Consider the following 25,612-nt stretch of genomic DNA (forward strand, 5'->3'; position numbering starts at 1 on the left):
AGTGCATCGCAGCCGAGTTTACAAGCCACAGGGTAAGAGACGTGGCAAACATGCACTTAGAGCACAAGAGAATGCATATTTCAGAGTTTGGTGTCCAGAAACACAGCAATTAATCCTGAGCAGATGCATTAAAGTCTCAGAAAAGCCTTGGGATCAGAGGGAAACAGTCATTCTTACAGGGTCAGATGACACACAAGCACAAACATTTAAGCCAAATCTAGACATAAAGGTGGAGGGCCCACATATTCCACTCAGAGATGCGTTAAATGAGCTCATTTGTGGGAAACGAAGATCGAAGAAACGCAAGGCTGAGGAAATGGAGGATCCTGGGCACGCTGTGCCAAGCACAAGCACAAATGGGAGGGGCAGAGAGAGCAGACGCCCTAGTGCCTTTAAGACGTTCTACAAGATCAAACATAGGAAAACCGCCTGAAAGATTCACAGTGGGGGTGGTGACCAGTCCTGGAATGCATAAACAGGTTGAAATGGATCCTGAAACGTTATATTTTACTTGTGTTCAACCAAAGTTTGATTGAATAAAGTTTAAGCTAAATGTGCAGAGATGTTCTGAACTGTACTGAAATGTCAACTGTATTGCAAGATGTATTGTAGAAATGTATTATTGTTATTGTTGTCATGAATTACAGACATGATGGGAAAAAGGGGGAATTGTTGACCACTGAACTGTACTGTCACTGAGTTTATTTTCCATCAAGTCTGGAAATCTGTAGCTAACAGGAGTTATGTCTTTGACCAGTCTGGGAACGGACAGCCAAGGCCGTTGCCATGGTAGCATCAAGATAGACTGGGAGAGTTCTAGCAGCTATCTGTGTTGAGCTGAGTCTTCTGTGTCATGTCTTTGAACTGAACTTCTCTCCTAGGGGTGGAAGCAACTGTACATGTAATCTTAAAGCCTTAAGCCATAATGTCTTGTAGTAAAGACTCTTAACCTGATCTAATGCCTCTGTGATGTTTCTTGCTCAACTTAACTCCAATGTAACGTATGCTGTTTCACGCAACAACGCACACACTTCAACAAGTGCAGGCCTATGCCATAATAATGGTGCATAGGACCACAGCTTAACTGCACGCTTTGCCCTTGGGTGTCTGATATTTCTTTCAGAAATAGCCAGCACCAGGTTTAAAAATCCATTTTCTGGAGTTGATCTCGCAGACCTGACAATATGGAAAAGCTCCACTGGACAGCTACTTGAGGATGCGATGGTGGCAGAGAAGTGGGTCTTCTTCATTGCCCTTACCACCACACAGTAGGCATGGTTATGTTTTACTCGTGACTGATCAACCTCACAGCACGTCTTTCGCCACTTGCGCTCTAGCTATTGTCCAGCCTGTTTCATTGCCCTTAGCTCACTAGTGTGCCAATTTGCAAACCAGGCTCCACAATGCCGAGAGGGTGCTCGGAGGCAACCGTGTCAAGAACACAAAGTGTCTTGCTGTTCCACTGTGTGACAAGGGCTTCAACAGGGTCACCTGCTCTGTCTACTGGGAACTCCCCCAGGGCATTCAGGAATCCTGTGGCTTCCATTAGTCTCCGGGGGCAGACCATTGTAATTTGTCCACCACCCCTGCAGGCGAGAATCGGAACCATAAGTCTAAACTTCACCAGGAAGTGGTCTGACCATGACATGGGGTGACATCCACCCCCTATCTCCAGACCACCCCTTCCTCCATCTGGAGCAAAAAACCAAGCCGAGGGTGTGCCCTGCCCTATGCATTGGGCCGGTGACAACTTGAGACAGCCCCATGTTCGTGATGGAGGCCATGAGGTCTGGAGCCAGAACACTAGAGGCATTCTCAGCATGGACATGGAAATCACACAGGACTATTGTTCTGGGCTCCTTCAACACCATAGCCAAGACAGCTTCCACCAGCTCAGTCAGAGAAGCTGCCGGGCAGCAGGGTGGACAGTACACCAGCAGCAACCCTAGTTTACTATCTCCTGTCTACCAAACACCAGGTGCAGGCCTCACAGCCAGCTCCAAGACAGAGTGGTTTCCTGGTGACAGAGTCAGAAGTTTTATAGACCACAGCAATTCCTTCCCCCCCCCCCAATCCCTGCAGCTTGTGCTGGTGTTACACCAAGTTTCCAGGTGGGCAAAGCTGGGTCAGATCAACTCCTCCCAGCTCACCCGCCCATCTTCATGCACAGCATCTTTATCCATGATCAAATCATGGATGAGTGTGGTCTTATTATGTACCAATCTAGCGTTAAACAACAACACACACAGGCCAGTGGGCACAGCAGATGAGCAATGAGGAACCCATCCAAGAGTGGAGTGGGAACAAGGAACAAGGCATAGATAGCCTTGCCCTCATCTTCTATGGTAGTTCACTACCTCCCCATGACTATACTTCCCTCTACCCATGATCACTGTAATTGGGGTGGCATCACCCATGTCCCTCCTTGCTAAGACTCCCCCTAAACACCTGATATGGACCCAACAAGAGCCAACCAACAAAACCTGCCTGAACCAGTTATCCCAGTAGGCCTCTGAGAGAATTGGGAACAGTCAGACCCACTAAATATGTTTCACACAGGGCACATCTACTCCCCCGTTTCACACCCAGGGAGGGCCAGCCTTCTGCCAGTTGCAGACTCTCTCTCTGAAGGCATCTGATGACTTTCTCCTGTTGTTCAGTTCACTGCACAGGCTCTCACCATGCACAGGAACCACACATGCACCATATGCCCTCCCCATTACCAATCTCCTCTAGATTGGTCTTTAAAAAAATGGAAGGGGTAGCACCCTCATCCTCAGGACTCCCCAAGGGGAGATCCCCTTTGGTGGTGACCCCGCCGGCGGCAGCCCCACCACTCACAGGCAGCCGGGCTTTTATGCCCCCTGACCCAGCCAGGAGCGGACGCAAGAGGCTAGATGATAAACTGCAGCCTCTCTCTGGAATCATGGTCAGGCAGAGGGTCCCAGTCCTTGCAGCACTTACCAGGGAGACAGCAACCCAAAGAAGCAAGCAAGCAAGCAAGCACGTAGATGCTCAGGTGATAACTCCCAGGGCATGTCTTCTCCAGTCCCCCCAGTGCTGCAGCTGCAGCTAGTCAAGGATTATCAATACGCTACCACAGTCATTAACCAAAAGGAAGACAACAGTCAAGAAATTAGAAGGTTAGGATGGGAGAGGGCAGCTATGAGACAATTAGAAAAGATCCTCAAATGCGAGATGCATAATTAAACACCAAAGTCAGGATCATTCAGACCATGGTATTCCTGATCTCTATGTATGGATGTGAATGTTGGACAGTGAAAAAAATGGATAATGAAGAATAAACTCATTTGAAATGTGGTGTTGGAGGAGAGCTTTGTGGATACCATGGACTGCGAAAAAGACAAATAATTGGGTGTTAGAACAAATTAAACCAGAACTATCACTAGAAGCTAAAATGATGAAACTGAGATTATCGTACTCTGGACACATAATGAGAAGACATGATTCATTAGAAAAGATAATAATGCTGGGGAAAACAGAAGGGAGAAGAAAAAGAGGAAGGCCAAACAAGAAATGGATTGATTCCATAAAGGAAGCCACAGACCTGAACTTACAAGATCTGAACAGGGTGGTTCATGGCAGATGCTTTTGGAGGTCACTGATTCATAGGGTCGCCATAAGTCATAATCGACTTGAAGGCACATAACACATACACACACAGGATGTCTGTGATAATGAACAATCTAATCTCAGTCAGGGAAGTCTTGAGTGAGATTACTTTTTGGGGCTCTTTCAGAGGAGACTTTTGTTATGCGCTCACCATGCCTTATTATTTTCAGAGGGTCCTATTCTTAAATTGCTCTTGTTCTTAAAACAAGCTATCATTCTTTAGATGGAGGTTGTCATTGTCTATCATGTCACAAATTAAGGAGGACACAATTTCCCCAACAATTCTTGAGGGGAGAAGCACAGCTGTAGGGGTAGTGATGTCCCCATCCCCCCCCCAGGCTACAGTGCTGGGCAGTATATGTGATTCTATTCCACCACCCAGTCCAATGCATCTGTGGAAGGTCTAAAAGGGGCTAAAGTGATCCAAACAACGCTAGTGGTTTTTTGTTGTTGTTTTACTTTTGCACCTCTGGAGCAGTGCACACACACATACATAGCCACTGTGTTGCCATTTCACAAACAGCTTTTGAAGCATCCTCCATTTTCTAAAGCATTTCCCCTATGGTGCAGGGAATTTGAAATTCAAGAAACACAAGTTACATGGAAGCAGCTGTATGGCTGTTTGGATGCTGGCCACGGGGAAGGGGGAGACCAGAGAGAGTTCTGTGCAAACCCATGCAGGTTCAGCCAAACATTTGCTACATTTGAGCCCAATGCTCCCTAGTGCATGGCTGGCTGGCATCAGAAGACAGGCTTGGCCATTTGTAAGGCACATGCCAGCAGTTTTGGAAGGTCCAATGGTACTTCTGCTTCTAGAACTTTTCAATCTCTCATTATCTTTCCAGAGAGTCAGAAAAATTAATTACTTTTTGAATGCATAAACAGTTTCCTTCCAACTCTCTCTCTCTCTCTTCCTCTCTCTCTCTGTGTATCTCACTATGCTTAGGCTGGCAAGCAAAAATAATATTTGCTTAAAACACAAATCATCTCTTTATAAATACAGAACAGGCAATACTTTTTTCTCTCTAAATGGGAAGCCAGATGGCTCTTCTACCCCTAAAGGGGTTTCACTCCACCGCGTTATGTTTTGCGAGTGAAACATGACACATTTGGACTCCAGCCACTCTAGGTACATGCCTTTCCTTATTTTTATATCAATTTGTTTAGCTTTATGTCTATATTTAAACAGTGGCAGCCCTAACAGTCTAGGCATCATTTGTACAACTTAAGCATAACATAATAAATACCACCATCAGTCCAACTGTATCGTTTTATGTAGCCCACCACTCGGAAGACTAGTTGGCTTCTTCTGAAACAAATCTTTCTTAGTTATTTCACTTTATTTAGAAGCAGAGAGAAGAGCATGAAAGAACTCTGCAGCAACAAAATAAAAATAAAAAAAACTCATCTGACATAAAAGCTTGAATTTAGAAGGTGAGCTGATGACAGAACACATGGAAAAATCCTTCAGGTTCAGTCCTCAGCATGCAGAAGGTGCCGTATTCAATCCCTGGAAACTCTAGTTTGGGCTAGGGAAAAAGCCTCTTATCTGAAACTCTGGACTGGTCTGACTTCGTATAAGGCAGGTCCCTATGATTCATTTAATTGTTGCTCTGTAAAATAATGCGGGATGAACTGTCTGCTGAGCTAGGAAACCTTCTTGCAGAACAATGCTAGTTGGTCCAGTAAAAGGTTGTTGTAAAAGCCACATCCCAATGATTCCCATGACAGAATTATTTAATCTCAGTGGTTGTGGATTAAACCGACAATTTATCATGCATGTATGTTCCTTGTTCCTTTGAACCAGCTCAACAACACTGCCTTGATCAAGTTTTCTCTCCTCGCAATGTAGTTTTTCAAGTATCTCACTCACTGCATTATGGATATATGACGTTACCTTAAACCAAAGCTAGGGGTTTTGTGGCCCTCCAGATGTTGTTGGACTCCAATTCACATCAGCTCCAGCCAGCACAACCAATGGACAGGTATGATGGGAATTGTACTTTCCCAGCCTGATCCAATTGCCAGGGATTGAACCTGAGACAGTAGACATAGTGATTGGCCATTATGAAACCAAGGTGCTGCACTTGATGGGCCATTGGCCTGATCTAGCAGGCTGTTCTTATGTTCTTATGAATAGAATGCATGTGCTTTACCACTGAGATATGGCTCTTCCTGTTTCACATACCCTTTGATGTGAAGCACTCTCAGAATCAGTCCAGCATATTGAGAGGCCAATTGAACGATCACCATTTCCAAATGGGGACAATCACTGGGACATTTTCAGGGAGATTCAGTTGTTTTGCCATATGGTAAACATGGTACCTGGAAACAGGTGGTTAAGTACCAACTGATTAGGCACTCACCTCCAAAGAACCATACTAAGGCTTAGTTCATACCAGATGTTTTAATATAATTATTGGCTCAGTTACACTCTCAACTGTGATGACTGCATGAAGAAAGCAGTCATAACACCTGCAAATTCACCCCACTGAAGATCTGTGGACAGGCTTGCACAATACAGGAGCCCTAGAGATGGCCAAATTGACAGGTGTGATTGAACACAAGCATAGGAGAAAACATCTCCAACTGGTATGACTGTAAAACCTGGAGCTCTTTCAAAAAAATAAAAAAGCAAGCTACAGGCAATAAGTTGAGAGTTGGTCCCAGGCTACTAGTACGTATCACTGTCTACAGTCTCTTTCTGCCATAGCAACCACTCACACCAGGCCAAATAACTGGTGCCCAGATATATATTTACTTTGCTCACCACCTCCCTTTTGTGCCACAGGAGTCCCTGCAATATAGGGTCTCTTTGTCTATGACCAGCACCTAGTCTGGAACCTGGAGATGAGTAAGTGAGCTGGACATTAAGAAGCTTAAGAACAAGGAGTTAACCCAGCAGAGGTCCAGTGATGACTGAGAGGCTTGCATCCTCACGTCCAACTCCTTCACTTTGTGGTCATCTCCTGAGTCATCGTTTGCAGATGGATTTTCTCCATCCCCTCAAATATCCTTGCACCTGAAGCGGCCCTCAGAGATGAGAGCCCTCTAGCAGCCAAACAGGCATGCCTAACAACTATGAGCTTCCCACCAGGTCCTCTGCCACCCTTGCTCTTGAGGCTGCGGGGTGGTGGTGGTGCGAGAAGGGGAGAATCAGGGGTCAAGGCAGAGCTTGGAAAGTGGCCTCTTTCCCCCCTGTAATACAAACTAATGAAGAAATGAAGGTTTGGGGGAAAGTGAAGGTTTGGGGGAAGGACTTTCAAATCAATCTCAATTGTGGAGGTGCAGATTGTGAAGCAGCATTTAAAAAAATGGTTCTGCAGGATCAAAGCCATGAAGGTGGCTGGCTCACATGGAAATCCACAGCGCAAGAACACTACAAAAGTAAACTAGTCATTAGAAAAGTAGTCTTGAGAACTCACAGAATAAAGGGGCAGAAGTGGCACTGTTGCTACAAGGTAGGGCATGTGCTACCATGTGTCTTTCAACAAGCAATAAGAAAGAACAGTACCGGAAGAAAACACGAATGCAGAGTGTTAGTGGCTTAACAATCGATCCCTTTCTTGGAATTCCAGGAATTGCAGCTCAGTGGGGGCGGAAAGGCAAGCCATCATGTCTCCTAACCACTCTTAGCACCTTTCACAAACTACAGTTCCCAAGATTCTTTGGCGGAAGCCCTGACTGTTTAGAGTTATATAATACTGCTGTACATGTACATGTTTAAAGTGGTATAATACTGCTTTACATGCATAATGTGGATGGGGCCAAAAGTGGATTGAATCTAGCTGTCCTTAGCCTAGTCACACTCTTTCAGCCTCGCCTAACACACACTGTTGTTGCAAGAACAAAACAGGATAACCCCTCATGTCTGCAGAGCCCTGAGTTACAAATGTTAATAATAAGAAGAAGAAAACAGGAATATTCTCTGTACACAATGAGTGGGAAATCTGTAAAGAAAGGCCTCGTCTTTGGGGATGAGCAGAGAATGTGCACTGAACAGGGATGCACAGAGCAAGGGGGCGCATCCTCTTTCTTCCCCAGCTGATTTCCATATTTTGTTTTTCTTTCTGCATTAAAAAGCCCGGTGCTTGCTCTGAATCCTTAAAGTGACTGAATCCTTCTTGCTACTTACTTTGTTTTGTCATGCACTACATACAATTACACATCCCTAATCCTCAAATCCTCCCCTGACACCAGAACATGTGCCAAACCTGAGTTGTCTGCTGCTGTTATACTAAAGATCTCCAGAGAATAGCATGCATCATGAAATATTGCACTCTCTTGGTCATCTTTTTTCTTTAAACTGATATTAGGGACACCTTTTTCAGCATTTTGTGATAGTGGGGTGACCTCCCCATATTAAATTAATATTCTGTGTAGAATGCTAAGAATTTTTACCAGGGCAGTGTGTCCTTTTAAATGAAAGATGGTAATTTTTCTCCTTCCCCCATTTCAAACTTTAAAAAAAGGCTTGCTGTGACTTCAAGAAGCTGCCCAGCAGCATTGCTGAACACAACATGTATTGAAAGGGTAAGATCCACTAAAGGTTCTGACATCCCATCAACCATATACTGTATATATTGCTGAATATACCTGCATGGATTGCTTGCATGTGCTTGCAAGGAATGAATGGTCCTGCAGAACTGGGGAGGGCAATATTTGGCCCAGCCCTCCCTGCCAAAAATATCACAGATAGTACATGTCATATCCTGCCAGCATAGCTCACCTTTTAGGAAATGCTACATTTCCTATCAGCTGCGCTGTACGTCTCCCGTACTGATGAGACAGACACACACACACACACACACACACAAAGAAATTGCAAGGCTTTGCAGCAAGGCAAATGCAGTGATTCAAGGAGGAAGAGGTTGTGCAGGCTGCAAAGGCAACAACAAAGGGGGCACTACTCATTCGAAGGGCCAGGCTTTAAACAAAACCTTGTTCACAAATCACAATTTCTCAACAGCAGAAACTACGAAATCTCACACCACTCAAAGGTGAAACAAAATATTCAGAGGACAACAGAGGACATGAGAGGTTGATTGGTTGGTGTTGCAATTTTAAAAGGATAGGAATAGGATTGTGTTCAGTAACTCAGGGCAGAGCAGCACAAGAAAGAATAAATTCAAGGAGAGCAGAAGGAACCCTAGTGGGCTGACAGGGACAAGAGAGAAGCACAAGAGGAAGGGCTTTAGAGGGAAGATGCCTCTGATTGGGGTGGGACTGGATGCTGTGGGTTGATGATTTAAGGAGAAAGGACATAGCCTTGACAGAGCTGAAGAGAGTGGTGGAGCATGAATGTGGGAGCAGGCAAGTGAAGGCAGCAGTGAAGGTGTGCAGAAGAATCCAAGGATGGCCATCCCCATAGACAGGAATACAGGATGCTGCCTTATATTGAGTCAGGACATTGCCCATCTAGATCAGTATTGTCTACACTGACTAGCAGCAGCTCCCAGGGTTTCAGTCAGGGTTTTCTCCCAGTCCTACCTGGAGATGCCAGGGATTGATCCTGGGACCTTCTGCATGCAACGCAGATGCTCTTCCACTGAGCTACAGCCCTTCCCCAGAAGTTCCTCACTGCTGAGAGACCCAGTAAAGGACACTTGAGCATCTGGGTTAAGTAACACTGTAACTGCTGTTATACTGAACAATAATCAGTATAAGCTGTTTCCAAAGCTGACCCAGTGATCTTCCGTGAAATAATGAGGAAACGTAACACAAGCCTCAAGAGGACAAGCCCAAAGATGTCTTTAAAAAAGAAGTTATAAACAAGAAATAACAGGATGCCAGTTGTGTGTGTGTGTATGCATATATATACTCAAAATGTACATAGAAGCATAATAAATACAAAATAAGGAAACATAACAGATAAAGGACTTAATTATTAAAATTTTAATATCAGTGGGTAGTACCTACATAATTTAATTTCTTTTATCTATATAAAGATCAATATCACACATACCAAATAATTCATTAGTCTGGTATTTTAGCATACAGACCAAACCGATAATGCAAATGCTCTAAACTTATTGATATCCATATTCCATTGTTGCTTTATATAAAAAAAAAATCGAACGGTCTCCAATGTTGCTCAATTTTTTGTTTGTTTTCTCTACCTTCATATAAACCAGGGATGGGGAACCAGTGCTGAAGGTCCCAAGGTCAATCCCTGGCATCCCCTGGAAGGGCTGTAAATGTTTCCTGTCTGAAACCCTGGAGTTCCACTGCCAATCAATGTGTGTACAGTGTTGAGTTAGATGGACCAATGGTTTGACTCGGTTTAAGGCACTTTCCTAGGTCCCTACGTTTAATGTTGGGAGTGCTAGACACTACCCTTCATTTACTAGCGTATAACAATTTCTGCTGCTCTTAAAAGCAAGCTCCCTTCTTTTACCTCTTTTAAGGCACCCAAGTAATATAGGCAGAGGATGAATAGGTCTGAGGAGGCTAATGTTTGGATAAGCAGATAGAAGGGGAGGGGAATGAAGTACAACTGAACAGATTGGGGTTGTGCCTACTTCTGAGCAAGTTTGCTAGTTTTTAATGGAGGCTCTTTGGTTACACAAGCTGTAACAAACTTATGGAAACCACTGCCATATGAAGACCATAATTATGACTTGTTAAAAAATTGACTACTTCTTTTAAAAATGTTTTAGGCAAATACTATTTGCCATATTACCTAAATGGAACAACTATATTCAATGACCAAATCAAGTACATAAGAATATTATTATTATTATTTGGATTTATTAGTCACTTGTTACCTGAAGGTCTCCAAATGACTTACAGCATTATTAATAGCCAAAGTAAATATATCATGGATAAAACAAGACAATAAAACAACAACCACACCCATATAGTCACAGAAAGCTTTGGCAGCACGCTAATACACACAATATTATCTTAATCTAACAAATGCCTGGGAAAAGAGAAAAAGTCTTTACCTGGCACCAAAAAGATGTCAAGGACGGTGCCAGCTGGACCTCACTAGGGAGTGTATTCTGTAGATGGGGCACCACAACTGAAACTGAAATATCAGAAGAGTCCCTCTGGATCAGGCCAAAGTCCCATCTAGTCCAGCATTGCATTTTCACAGTGGCCAACTAGATGCCTATCAGAAGTGTGCAAGCAGGCCCTGAGTGCAACAATACTCTCCCCACCTGTGATTCCCAGCAACTACTCTGACAATGGTGAAGGCAGAACATAGCAATCATAGCTAGTAGCCACTGATAGCCTTATCCTTGTCTAATACCCTTTGAAAGCCGTCCAAGTTAGTGGACATCACTACACCTTGAGTGAGAGGATTTCATAGTTTAACCATGAATATTAATTATTGAAGAGCCTCCCCGGAGTACCAAAATGGTGAGTACCAACTGAGTACCATTTGGGAAAGGGCTGTAGCTCAGTGGAAGAGCATCTACCTTTCACACAGAAGTTCTCAGGTTCAATCCCTGGCATCTCGAGACAGGGCTGGGAGAGGCTCCTGACTGAAACCCTAGACAGCTGCTACCCGTCAATGTAGACCATAATCAGCTAGATAGTCCAATGATTTAATTCAGTATAAGCCAGCTTCCTATATTCATATGTTGGGGAAGGGCCGTAGCTTAGTGGTAGAGCATATGCCTTGCATGCAGAAGGTCCCAGGTTCAATCCCTGGAATGTACAGGTAGGGGTAGGAGAGCTGTGTGGAATCCCAGAGAGCCACTGCCAGTCAGTAACAACATTGAGCTAGATGGACCAATGGTCTGACTCAGTATAAGGCAGCTTCCTATGTTCCTAATGCCAAATGGTGGTATTGGTGGGATACAATTTGGTAGGTCCATCTTCACACTCTCTTTGTGAGCTTCCAGAAGTGTCTGCCTGGCTCCTGCTCTGCTGCTGCTGCTGCTTTAAACAGAATACTCATGGAATGGCCCTTGGTCTGAGCCAGCAAGTCAGTTCTTTCGCTCGTAGTAATTCAGGGCAATGTCTGCTGTCAGAAAATAACCAGACGTTCCAGGAGTACTGCCACTTGTATTGTACCAACCCAAGTAGGGCAAATCTGACTGGATTTCCCTCAGGGCCAACCAAGCGTGAAACCTGCCATATCCTAGGTGTTTTCAACAGCAAATCTAAACACTAAATGGAACATAAGGCAGAGGGCCTTGGGGACAAGATGCACAAATTGTTGCTTTACCCACCGAGTCATTTCTCTTGGCCTCTAGTAGCCAGGGGTGAGCCCTATGGGATGTTTTCCTTTGTAGGATTCTCAGAAGTCATCAAGTGCCATGACTCATCAAGGTCAAAACGGGAAGCAACTGATGGTAAGTCAGATCCCAGTTAGTTCTATACTCTAGAAATAATTTGTCCTCTCAGCAGATGACCTCACCATCAAGCAGAGTGAAATCCAGGTGGTTCATGAACATAGATGAGGCATGTATCCCACACATTGTTAGGGATAAGGATAAATTAGATTTCGTTTGCATTTTGATGAGAAATTATCAAGTTCATGCTATTTGAATTAATGCACGCCCCAAAATACAAATCACCTTTGAAATTTGCACTTCTCAGACTTTTGTGATCCAGTTCTCGAACCCCAAAATGTACATAAAATGCTCATATTCATGAAAATAACATACAAGCTGTGTATATTGTGTCAAAACTACTTACAATAAAGTGTGTATTAGGAGAAATTGACACCAAAATGCTGACAAATTTTCATGAGGATTTAAAAAAAATGTGCTGCAGAAATGTGGAGAACTGAATTAAGACTGGGAAAATGAAAGAAACCAAAATTGACACGTTTGTCCATCCCTAGACCTTAGAGAAACCATAATTGTGTTATTCATCCATTCCTGCAAATGAAGGCTTTGCCTTACACATGGAAGCACTCAGTTCCTAGTACACCATCATCAGATTTGTTTATGGGAAAGCAGCCAGCAGCAGAGAGAGGGATGGGAATGGCATCTGTCGTACTGGGGCATTTGACATGGCCTACGTGCCCTGATGTGGTACACTATGGCTGTCTCCTTGCATGGCCTCTGACATCAGCACTGATGCAGCCACCAGTCTCCCTTTCAAAAGAGAGTGGGTTTACCAGCAGTGACATTGTAATTGGCTGGGAGCCAAGCTCAATTCCAATCACTGCCTGCTGGCCACCATGTTTTATTTCCTTTGGTGGGAGGTATAATATGGTGGCTGCCAGGAGGGCCGGCACCAGATTATGGAGAACCCTTGGGCACCAGACTGCTGTGGGCTCTCAAAGGCAGCAGTGGGCGATGGGGGTGATGCAATTGTACTATTGTTGCTACTGTGGGCTTAAATAAGCCTGGTCATATCAGCATATTGCTGTGCTGTGCATGCATGCCTGCAATCACCCTATATGGTGATGGGGGGGTGTTGACCCCTGCCATCTTAGGTGATGTCAAGCATATGCATGCAGCATGCTAACATACTGACATGGCCGGGCCTATTTAAGCCCTCACCAGCCTTACATGTGCAGTGTAGGAAAACACACTATCAAGTGTGATGTGGGAAATGGCATGGCCAGCCCACACTGGCAGCAGGGGGTGGTAGGAGGATGGCTCCTCTTCCATAATCCCCACTGGTATCCCAACCTAATGCTAATGCGGATTGCAGAGCAGGAGCTATACCCACCCAGCCCCAGCAGCAGGGGTCCCTCTGAGCTTCAGGGGCCCTAGGCCAATGCCCAACCTGGTTGCCCACTGGCGGTGGGCCTGGCTGCCTGGCATCCATCGGAGCCAAGCAGTGACTTAGCTTCTGGCCCATTATAGCACCATGACTGAAAAGTGGGATATGTCTAATAAATCAGGGTGCAGAACCTTTTTCAGCTTGGGGCCACATTCCCTTCCAGGCAACCTTCCAGAGGCCAGTGGTGGAATGGGCCAGAGACAAATGTGGGTGGAACAACACATAAAAATATTACCTTTCTACAGTAGGCTATTTTCTACACACACACACATTCACACCCCTCTCTATCCTTCATCCAGGCAAGCATCCAGCAGCGGCGGCTGCTCTTGGTTATAGCCTGAACTTTCAATGAGCTGTCCAAAGTGCTTAATGGTGGGAATTTTTTTTGTAAACTGCTTCAGCACCTTGGACAACTCCTTGAAAGTTCAGATTAAAACACAGAGTGGATTCCACTACTTCACTAGCATAGCACCACCAGTTGCCACTGGCATCCAGGCATTATCAGAGTTCAAGAACTGATTTCAGCCAGGCTAACACACTCATGGAGGATGTAAAGCAGGGGCAGTGAGGGGTGTGGTATGGAGAAAGTCCCTAGGATCAAACAGAGATGCTTGGTAGGCCACATTTGCAAGCTACCTTTACTCCTATTTAGAGCATTCTTGCCTCTCTTTTCAGGAGAAAGGATCCCAGGGTGGCTTACATATAATCAATTAAAACAAGAGACTCCCCACCTACATGCTTGGTATCTAAAATACATGGCACAAAAGGAAAGGGGAATGGGGAGGGAGGAGGGGGAAATAGCATAGCTGTCAGTGCTTCAACAGTAGCTTTTATAATGACCACATGGAAAAGAAACAGCTAAGGGACATGTGGAGCCAGATGGAACTGGTCTTTTGATGGCAAGGCCATGCTTCCCACCCCTTTTACTGCTGAAGCCTCCTGGAATGGCTACTGCCAGGAGACATTTGAAGAAGAAAGTGCACAATGAGAAAGTATTCAATCCCAACTGTGCTCTTGTTGAACAGTCCTCGTCTTCCTCCATATCGCTGTGCAGTGCCTGCCTTACACCATCAGAACAAGGCAGTAGCTCCATCACATATTATACAGCCACAAGAGTGGCTATATACTATAGTCAGCATGGATTTTTCACATTCTGCAATATTAAATTGAAAATATCCCCATGCCATTCTGATCCTTCCCATAAGCTAATTTCAAAACAAAATCTTACAAAACGTATACTCCTGAACTCAGAAACGTTTGCTTAACAACCCTCTAAATTTTCACGACGATACACAAAGTAGTCAGAGAGAATCAAGAGTTCAAAGTGTAAAAAGAGAGAGAGAGAGAGAAATAAACAGACCCCTTTTGGACTTTTTTCTGTCAGTGTTCTCAAAATTTGTTGAAATTAATTAAAAATCACCATGCTCACAGAGTACCTGTAATCTTATTACTGACTTTGCCCCATACTCTGACCTTCAACTTCTGCAGTTTAAAAGTTAAAAAAATGACTGGCCAATTTTTAATTAATTTAAGAAATTTAGCATTGAAGTCAATAATAAGCATGTGTTTTTAAATTGCCTTTTAAAAATGTATTTGTATATTTGTATATTTGTTTTTAAGTTATTAATTGTTGTAAACTGCCCAGGGAGCTTTGGCTATGGGGCAGTATACAAACACAATAAATAAATAAACAAACAAGCAAACCCAGGCATGTTCAGTAAGAACCAACTGTCAGTGTTCTAAAAGCCAGACTCACAGCTGCTTGGCTTGCCTAATCAGGGGGCACATGTTACCAAATTCTTCCAAGCTACACAGGAAGTAGATTGGACTGTGAAAGACCACCCCAAATTGTGTTTACATTATTACAAAGTTGTAGGGTAGTACAGCATCTCAGAGAGGAGGTAAGGTCTCCTGCTCCCCTGGTGCATTCACTATAGCTGCCCAATTTCCCTGCTTTTAAAAGTTTGATAGAAATAGCTGTTGACTATAGGTACGTTCTGAAACTGCAAGGTGTTTTTTTTTTTTGCCTATTAGTGAATATGTCTATAATGATGTAAATCAGGAACACTCTCCCGGACACCACCAGAAGAATCAAAGATATAAACTGATAGCTGTGAACAATAAAAAAGGTAGGAGGAAAATAAACAAGAACACTGAAGGCTAAAAGACAGATAGAATTCACTGGCAGAATCATTCAGCATCCTTGGTTTTGGATGTTGTGCCCATAGGAGAAACATTACTTTATTTCTGTCTTATCTCTCTTTTATACCCCCTTCCCTGCAGATGTTCCTTGCTCATTCATTCTTTCCTTCCATATCAAACCATGCACAAATCCGCATCTACAGCAGCTCCAAATGGGGGGGGGGGCTACTAATGTCACTAATCACCAGCAGGAGACTGGGCTATCTCCAGCGCACAGCAGGGGATGGGAAGAGATATGAGCAGAAGCTTTTTATTGGGCCGGATCCTCCCCTCTGGGATAGGCCAGCTCCAGGTAGGCAAGCAGCAATTCTTTATGACAGCATGCCAGGCCCCTCTTCCCTCCACCCCTGCATTTCCGTTTGGTTAAGAAACTAAAAGAGACATCAGTTTCCAGAGCTCAGCGCCAAAATCCGGCCTTAACCTTTGAAAAATATAATTTATTCAAGCTTTCTATTATTGCAGTGCAGGTGTAGATTGTGGAGAGCGGTGGTGGTGGTGGGGGGATTATGCAGAGGTCACAGCTTGAGCAATAACAATAATAAAAAAATAATAATAGGAAGGACAGAGAAGTATCTCATACACGCTCCATCCATCAGGATAGTTTTCTCTAACTAAGGTGTTCTGTAGAAAAGAGAAGGTAGGAGGCATAGATAAGTGAAGGGAGGGAATGTTCACAGACACAATGGCAGGTGAGAAGGCATTTTCTGAGATTTCAGTTTTGCAAGTATTAAAAAAAGGGGGGGTATGTTATCAGAGCTGTCAGGGCCCAAGCAAGCTCTTAATTGCTATGCTGGTTCAGGACAGCCTTCTTGAAGCTCGTTTACACAATTGGCTGTTCAAAAGTGGCCTCCATTAAATATTTGGAGAGGGATTCTTTGGTCACAGATGTTTACTGATAATTTTTAAAAAAATCAGAAAAAAGAACATCAGAAGAAGACAGAGGAACAATACAAAGCCAAGGTTGGGGTGGGTGGATTTGGGGAGCAGAAGGAGAGAGAAAAAAACTAGGGAAAGGAACAGCATATTGATTCATAGAACTTAACCACAAGCCCATCATATACAAAGCTATACAAAAGCTATCAGAGCTAAAAGACCAAAAAGAGGCAATATGAAGAGAAAGCAAAGGATTGTTCTTAACCAGTGAACTCAGCGGTGAGATACAATTATTGCTGTTTTCGGGTGGGGGGGGGAATGAAATGAAAACTAAGGATGAGGGATAATTACACACACGCACACGGAACTTGGGCAAAACCCACAATTTCTGTTCAGTGCCAGGCCTACCAGGAGGCAGAGGGAGGCAACCCCCATCCAGCACAAATGTGGAAGGGTGGGGAGCAAGCAGAGCCGTATGGATCATGCCTGCCCTGAAGCTACTGGCCCAAGCCTGCTACCCTCAAGTGCAGTGGAAGATGCTGTCCTGTCACCAGGGTTGAAGTGAGGCCCCATCTGCACTACACATTTAGAGCAGTATCATACCACTTTAAACAGCCGTGGCTTCCTCCAAAGAATCCTGGAAAGTGTAGTTTGTGAAGGGTGCTGAGAATTGTTAGGGGACCCCCCTATGCCCCTCACAGAGCTACAATTCCCAGAGTGGTTTAATAATCTATCCTTATTCTCAGGGAATTCTGGGAAATGCGAGGAGGCCTCAACTTCAGGAGTGTGTGGATTTGCCTGTCTTGAAAAACCCTGAGGTGTTTAAAAAAAAAAAGTCTTTCCCTTCATGGAATTGCTTCTCCACCAAAGCAATCCAATGGAGGGAAGTTGACTTAAAAAACAAAACAATCCACAACACACCAACCTGCATCCGAGACTGATGTAGAATGAGGCTGGCACAGCCAGGGAACTGAGCTAGACTTTCCCCTACATCTGACAAGTAGAATTAGATGGTAAACTAACAGCACAATCCTAAGCATGTTTCCTCAGAAGTAAGTCTCGCTGAACTCCATGGGACTTTTTCCCAAGTAACTGTGTATAGATTGCAGCCTCAGGTGACAGAATTCTGGCCCATACCACTTCAGATGGCAGGAGTGAGTTTTGAATGTAGTGTGGCATGTTCTAGTTCCACTCCTAATTTGTTTTGCTTTTTTAATGCGTCACTTCTTTTTGCCTCAGTGATGATGTTGCTGTTGTTTTTAATGCTGGGTACAATATATGGCTTAACAATCCATGTATTTGATGATTTTGTATTGTTTTTATCCTTATTTTGTTAACATTGCTCTGGGTACAACAACAGGAAAGTAGGGTGCAAATAAATAAATAAAATAAAATATTACACTCCCCTATGTAACAAACTCCCTGAAATTAACATATACACTTAGCACATCAGTTGTGAATGTAGTCACCCAACTGAAGGAATCCCAAATGAGATGTACTGTATTTCTATTTAAATTATAGCCATTATCTATAACCATCTATACATATACATTGCCATGTGTGTCATTCTCTGTCAACTGTCTCCTTTTTCAGTAATGTGTTTCCAGTTACGGGCACCGTACTTTAAGAAGGATGCAGACAAACTGGAACATTTTCAGAGGAGGGCAACAAGGATATTATCAGGGGACTGGAAACAAAGCCCTGTGAGGAGAGACTGAAAGAACTGGGCATGTTTAACCTTGAGAAGACTGAGGGGAGACATGATAACACTCAAGCCTCAGGAGGGGAGAGTGTTCTTGCATTCAGGTCCTGCATGCGGGATTCCCCCAGGCACCTGGTTGGCCACTGTGAGAACAGGATGCTGACTAGATGGGCCACTGGCCTGATCCAGCAGGCTCTTCTTATGTTCTTATTTGGAAGGCTGCCACACAGAGGAGGTCAAGGACCTCTTCTCGATCGTCCCACAGTGCAGGATGTATGGTGTGAATATAGCCTGTATGGTACATATACAGCCTTAGTTCTCAGCTGCAGCTTAGCAATTTAAGCAGATGTTCATCTTCCACTCCCTCATTCCTCTCTGTGCAACACCCTAGAAAGTGGGGTGGGAGAACGTAAAGAACGTCTCAAGAGGTGATGTAAAAAAAGAGGGGCTTTTCAGCTGCTAGTGTTGTGAACCCAGTTAAGCATATTTTGAGGGAAAGGGGTGTGTGTATATTAGGTCTTAATTAAGTAGTGTTAATTATAATCTATGTGATGTACTTACTGCTTATTTGATAATTATGAGAATGCCAATTTGGCTGGTGGCTTGTGACTAATTAAGTGGAATTAGTAATGATAATTATAGATTTAATTTTTGTTTGCCTTTATTAGTGATGAGGGTAAACCTACTTAACTGGATGGGGTGGGGCAGAAGGGGGGGCAAGGAAAGAGGGCAAAGGAAATAACCATTCTGAGAAGCCAGAGGATAGTCAGAACTGAGAGAAAAATAAATTATGGGTTGCATCCAGCTATGTTATACTCTAAGTAAACCCATTGAAATTGATGGACCTAAGTTATTCAAGTCCATCAAATTAATGGATGTGACTAAGTTACGTTATGTTTTGTGAATACTTTTACAAAATTTATACAATATTATAAAATTAATAATGAAGACAAAACATCAATTAGGTAAGTTTGAATTTTTAATTATGATTTTTATAATACTATATCATTTATAATGACAACATCCACAAAACATACATAAGATATACATAACATAAGGTGTCCATCATTTCAAGTGTTTGAGGTGTGCAAAGTGTTGGAGGTTTTGAGCAATATCGTTTTTTATTACTTTTTAAAAATGTGTTTTTAATTTTGTACATTTGTTTTTAATGTTTTTAATTGTTGTAAACCGCCCAGAGAGCTTTGGCTATGGGGCGGTATACAAATGCAATAAATAAATAAATATAGACTTATGCCTTTTTGCTAGGGTTCCTGTCAGGTTTGCCCAATTGTTTGTGCATGTCAATCCAAGGCTAAGGTTTGTAAGCAATTAAGAATTCCAGATGGGAACATATTAGGATGATGGTTCTCTCTCTTTGTCTGCTTTATTGACATAGGTAATAACATCATACCGGTCTGAGACAATCCATCCGATTTTGTTTGTCCTTTGACATTCCTCAAGTTCCTCAGTGCAATGTTCCAAATCTTACTGTGTCAGTAATCCATTGTGGATGTCCATTAATTTCAATGTGTCTACTCTGAGTAGAATTTATTTGGACACAACCCTATATAAATGCATAACTCTGACACCCAAACCCCGATACATAGCCTTCCCTTCACTCAAAGCAGAATAGACGTTTTGCATGTAAATGTTCCCCCCCCCAGAGTGATTCATGTTAAATTAAGTATACAACTTGAAAAACACATATTTTGCAAAAAGAGGCAGTGTCCGTAATGGATATGAATATGACCATTTGGACAGGGGGGAAACTACATTCCCCCGCCCCAGTATATGTACTGAAACAAAACTAAGATGCTTTTGAATAAGAAAATTGCCTGCGCAACATTCGTAATAGTCGAGATGTGTTCCATCTACACCCTAACGTTCAGAGTTTAAAAGAACGAGGAAGATTTTTGGCAGAAGGGTTGGAGAAATGACAGCAGGAAAAGGCGTGGTTGAACCTAGTAATGGGAGGGCAGGATGAAGGAGCCTGTGCTAGGGAATGCTAGCTGTGAGAAAGACGTCAGGCCCTTTGGGACTGGCTCTAGCATTAGGCAAAATGAGGTACCTGCCTCAGGCTGTGAACGCTGGGGATATGTGGTGAGGCAAAGACAGCAGTCTGCCAGCCATTCCTCCTGCCCTTCACCCCAGCCATTCTCGTCTGCTGCGGGACAGAGCTGTGTATGACATACAGCCTGCCCTGCACCCACTAAGCTATTCTAAGACGCTGTAGGAGATGTTCTCCTGTCACCAGTGTTGAAGTAAGATTGAAGTACCAGTCTGGGCAGCTTCTATATGTGGACTGAGGGAGGTGCCATCTTGTCCATTGCCTACAGCAGCAAGATGCCATGAGCCAGCACAAAGACCCTTGAAGGGCACTGAAGCCCCTTGTTACAAACTGAGTAGTCATTCACTTTAATGGTAGATGCTGCATACAGGTAAAGGTGTCTCCGCACTTGTAGTGTGAGTCGTTTCCGACTCTTAGGGTGACGTCTTGTGAAGTTTACTAGGCAGACCGTATATATGAGGTGGGATTGCCAGTTTCATCCCCGGCCTTTCTTTACCCCCCAGCATATGCCGGGTACTCATTTTACAGACCACGGATAGATGAACTGAGTGGACCTCGACCACTTTTACCGGAGATTCGACTTCCTCCTTCCATTGGAATCGAACTCCGGCCGTGAGCAGAGCTTCGGCTGCATTACCACCGCTTACCACTCTGCACCGCGGAGGATCTTTAGATCCCTAAATGCAAGTGTAGTCATTTTGATGCTTCACATGCTTTACGCGCTCATTAAAGGATCATGCACAGTTGTAAATCTCCAGGCCCCCAAAGACCACTAAACAGCCTGCTTGTCACTTGTCTGACATCTGAAATTTCACAGGCCATGGTACTCATGGTAGACCTGTTGAAATTAATGGACCCAAGTTAGCCATGTTTGTTAATTTCCTAAGGAGGACTACCACTGGATACTGCCCTATATGCTTTCTCTCCCTCGGTATCTGTAAAGACTAGTGGCATTTGGAAAATGGAATCCAAGGTTCTCAATGTTGCTTGTCCCATATTCAGTACCTGCTTCCATAACTGCACAGCACATCCAGAGGTGGACATAGGAAGCTGCCTTATGCCAGGTCAGACTATATGACCATCTAGGACAGTACTGTCTGTCTTTGGGGTCTCAGCCAGAGGCCTTGATCCTTCTGACTGGAGATCGTGGAGACTGCGTCCGGGACCATCTACATGCAAAGCATGTGGTTGGGCATCCCTCCCCCACGCAGAACACATATTTTTCTTATTTGCAATCAAAATATAAAACACACCACAGTAGAAAATGATACAGCACCCTCCTACTTCTATATTACACATAGCTTTTCACACATACTCAAGCCATAATGTTAATTGCTTTCAGAGTTAAACACACAGCACTATATGGTCTAAATTACAGGCAACATTGCAAGGTAGAGGAAGCATGCAGCAAGCACATTAAAGCGTCCAAGCTCCAGATTTCCCTTTATGGCACAACAAAATCCCCATGATCTTATATACAGTAAAAGATTTATGGCCAATGCAACCAAGGGTTCTATCTATAAGCAGTAACAAGCAGTGTACAGCGACCTAACTTGGCTCCGGGTAATCTTTGAAACAGCTGCACATGCATGTCAATAAATGTTCATCGATACAAGGGTGGTCTAATATCAGAGGAGGATGTGACTTCTCCTCAATCACCACCTAGTAACTAGAAATTTACAAATTCTGTCATTTTATCAGTCTAATACTGAATCTTGTTTTGCTTTCAGTCTCTTAGGATGAGCAACCAATTTACAGTTCCCAGAGGTCCTGCTGCTGTTTAAAATCAGTAGCAAGTTTAGCAGCTGTTCTAACATCAGTGCTTTACATTCCTTGCAGAAATCTCAGACCTCCATCACGCACTTCGCCATGTAGTCCCAAAGTATACAAGATAATGAAATACACTGATGCATTTAGGCCTATGTTGTAACATTTTGGATGGAAACAAACAGAACAAAATTGAAGTACAAGACAGCAGAGTAGAAAAAAAAAACCAGGAAAGTAGAACTGTTCAGACTGGGAGTTTACAATGCAAAAATCTAGGTCAGGTGAAATGACTGCTGCTGGCCTTGACATCTTGGCAGGTTTTGTGTTAATTTGTGATTAGAGCAGATGCTGTTGGACTCCAACTCCCATCAAACCCAACCAGTACAGCCAATGGTCAGGGATATGTATGGAGAAGAAATTAGATTCAGTTTACATTTAAAGGCAAACTTCCCTAATTTGCACTTTCTGAAATAATATGCAAAGCAAAACACAACCAACCTTTGAAATTCACACACATTTTGCAGTGCAGTTCTCCAACCAAATAATGCATACAAAAAATGCATATACTACTGGAAACAGCATATAAGAATGCATTATATTGGGGGAAATTGTCTTGCAAAAATGTGGATTCAGGCTTTTAACTAGTGGCCGTTGCAACATCTTACACAAGTAGAATTCCACAGGACATTTGTGAAGATAAACAGTTGGGAGTTGCCACCAAAATATACCAAAGTATATCAATGCCTGAGAGCCGTAGACCATTTGGGAGATGACCTTCACCACGAAGACTTGTAAAGCGGAGGGAACATATTGACCTCCCTTAGTATGAAAGAATGACAATAGAGCCTTCGAGGTCCTCCGGGCATTAGTGATGGTATTCTTTGCATGAAGATGCCATGCTCCTGGGGAGTGGAAAGTCACCCCCAAATATCGATATGAAGAAACCTGTTCTATTTGAAGTCCATTAAGTTGCCATTTGTGCCTCACCTTTTTCTTGGTGAACACGAGTACTTTCGTCTTCTCATGGTTAATGACTAACCGTTCTTTGGAGCAATAATCTGCAAGACCCAAAACTTCCCATAAGAAAATTCAGGTTGCACCATGGGAAATCTTCTCCTGTCCCTCTTGATCTGAATGTATTACCATTCTGATCTCACTTCATCAATGCACATCATAGTTTCCAGCACACATGGCTGCTATAAACAAAAATAAAAAAAATACCTGGGGAAGGGCCATAGCTCATTGTGGTAGAGTGTCTGCCTTGCATCCAGAAGGTCCCAAGTTCAATCCCTGGCATCACCAGGTAGAGCTAGGAGTGTCTCCTGCCTCAAACCCTGGAAAGCTGCTCCCATTCAGTGCAGACAATATTGAGCTAGACAGACCAATTTAGTCTGACTCTGTGTAAGGCAGACTGCAATGTTCCAAAATAAAAAAAAGGCAGGTCCCTGGCCCCGCATAGCTTACAGTCTAGATTTTAGCAAGGGGAGATAACAAACAGGGAATAGCAAGGAAAGAATAACCAAGTGTGACCAATGACTAACAAATTTGGCATATTTGCCTAGAGACTGTTTTGGTATTAAGCAGTTATTATCAGGAGGTTGGTATTGCTGTTGATGTTATCATAATCATCATTATTGTAAATGTAAAATGTAAGAAATTAAATTGTTTTTTAAACAACCAAACCAGAAACCTTCAGTTTTGTGTGCAGCAGCCCTATATTTTAATGGGATTTTTTTTTACTATGGATGCTTATATTTTAATGTTTTAATGAGATTGCTTTATTGTATATTTTCATCATCATCATTATTAGTCGCTTGATACTCAAAGGTCCTCAGACAACTTAAACAATGTTAAAACAAAACAAATAAATCTCACTATAAATCCATAACAAACAACAAGAACAAAACAATAGCAATACCACCCCAACTCAGCTGCAGGAAGGTTTGGCAGCATATTAAAAATAAAACATCATCTCAATCCATCACATCTATCAAACTATTAATGATACTTATATTTTAATGTCTGTGTCATACATTTTTTTTAATCATGTGTAAACTTCACAGAAGCCTGCTTTGGCATTAAGCATCATGTAAATTAATAAACAACAATAAACACATAATGACGTGATGAGCCACCAGAACTGCTGCCTGATGGGACACCTTTGTAGCAGTGAAACACTGTCAGGCTTAGGAGTGGCCCCACCAACCAGGACTGGCCTTTTGACCTTCTTGGACTTATGGGACAAAAAGGGCTTCCTCTTTGGGCTGGGGCCTTACCTGAGCAAGGGGTGCCCCTCTGCTCTCAATCCAAGCCTTGCCTCCTGGTTCACCTCTCAGCTGCCTAATGCCTACAGCTCTGAAATCTCCATCTCCCCTTTCGCAGAGGTTCACAAAAGTACTCTACCCAAACCAGAAATGTATGATGACATTTATTAGTTATAAAAAAACCCTTAAAAATAGCACAGATGAATTTCATGACAGTACAAGATCTTATGATATCTTTGCTGAGTTTGTGAGAAAAGATAAGCTTAAATAAGGTACTAACCAGAGCATAACTCTCGAGCAATAGCTTGCAAGTCAAGGTTCACTTAATTTCTTTTCTCATATGCCATCCACTGCTTGCAATTTTGTTTATGTTGCTGTTGTACCTGGAACACTTTTCAATGAATGAAAAGTATTTTAACAACAACAACAAAATTTGCCAGGAGAGAAACCAAAACATACACACACAACAAATTTTCAGTCTCTCTCAGTAGAAAGTTGGAAGGCAAATGCATGTTCTGTGTGTATGCATACCCATGGTGGATACACCAAGGACGATATGCAAATCATATCTATTTGCATCACTTACTTAACTAAGCTACAAGAAAATTACTCCCAGGGAAAAAAGGAGTGTGCATCTTTAAGAGAACAGTCTAAGCCTTTGAACAGACTGAGCTGGTGCCTGCCTTACTGTCTTGGAAGGAGAAGGCTATCAGCCCGAAACAGCTGAGACCTTTAGCTCAAATCCATTAATCCTCTTTATTAAACCCGGGTCACCTCTGAGTCCTGGCAAATTAACCAGCATCTCCCCACTGCAAGTACATCAAGAAGAAACACCCTGTGCAGTGCCTGTAATTTTCATGGACCAAGGCTCTGGGGTCAGAGGGCTTCCTAGATTCTATTCTCCGCCTTTGTCAATTTAAAAAGGAACATCAGCTTCCACTTGTATAAATTACAAGAGAGTCTGTGCAGGGACCTGGGGCTGTTGCAGCATCTCAGAACCATGCAGGAGGGCATGACACTTGGCAGACCGTGGCTGCTTGTTAAGGATTTGGCAGATGCTGGAGTGCACAGCCAAAGTTCAAAAGAGCAAAAAGTCAGGGAGTGAGAGGTAGTTTAGGCCTGGGCAACCCATTTGTCCATCTGCCCCTTCACAGATTCAGAGGGATCCACAGGAAATATATATCATTTTCCTCCTCCCCCTTCAGCAGAGCCTGCCAGCTGTTCAGTTATTGGGCAACAGAACTTAAGCCACACTACTGAGGGCTCCTTGCCAGGAGCATCACAGGTGTTACTAATGAGCTGCAAATACATTGCAGCCTTCCCTGATTGAGAGAGAGAGAGGAGACTTGTTGGCTGGGACTCATCACTTGCTATCAGCATCTGCATTTGATCTATCTTCAGCCTGCAAGT

At 43.3% G+C, this 25,612-nt stretch overlaps 1 protein-coding gene across 2 annotated transcripts in view; it reads right to left on the minus strand.

Moving 5' to 3' along the window:
* The window catches only part of LOC133368398 (opioid-binding protein/cell adhesion molecule), a 919,374-nt gene that overhangs the window by 892,659 nt on the left and 1,103 nt on the right, over positions 1 to 25,612 (minus strand). The window lies entirely within an intron of this gene.

Source organism: Rhineura floridana, chromosome 12 (genome assembly GCF_030035675.1).
Source record: "Rhineura floridana isolate rRhiFlo1 chromosome 12, rRhiFlo1.hap2, whole genome shotgun sequence".
Taxonomy (NCBI): domain Eukaryota; kingdom Metazoa; phylum Chordata; class Lepidosauria; order Squamata; family Rhineuridae; genus Rhineura; species Rhineura floridana.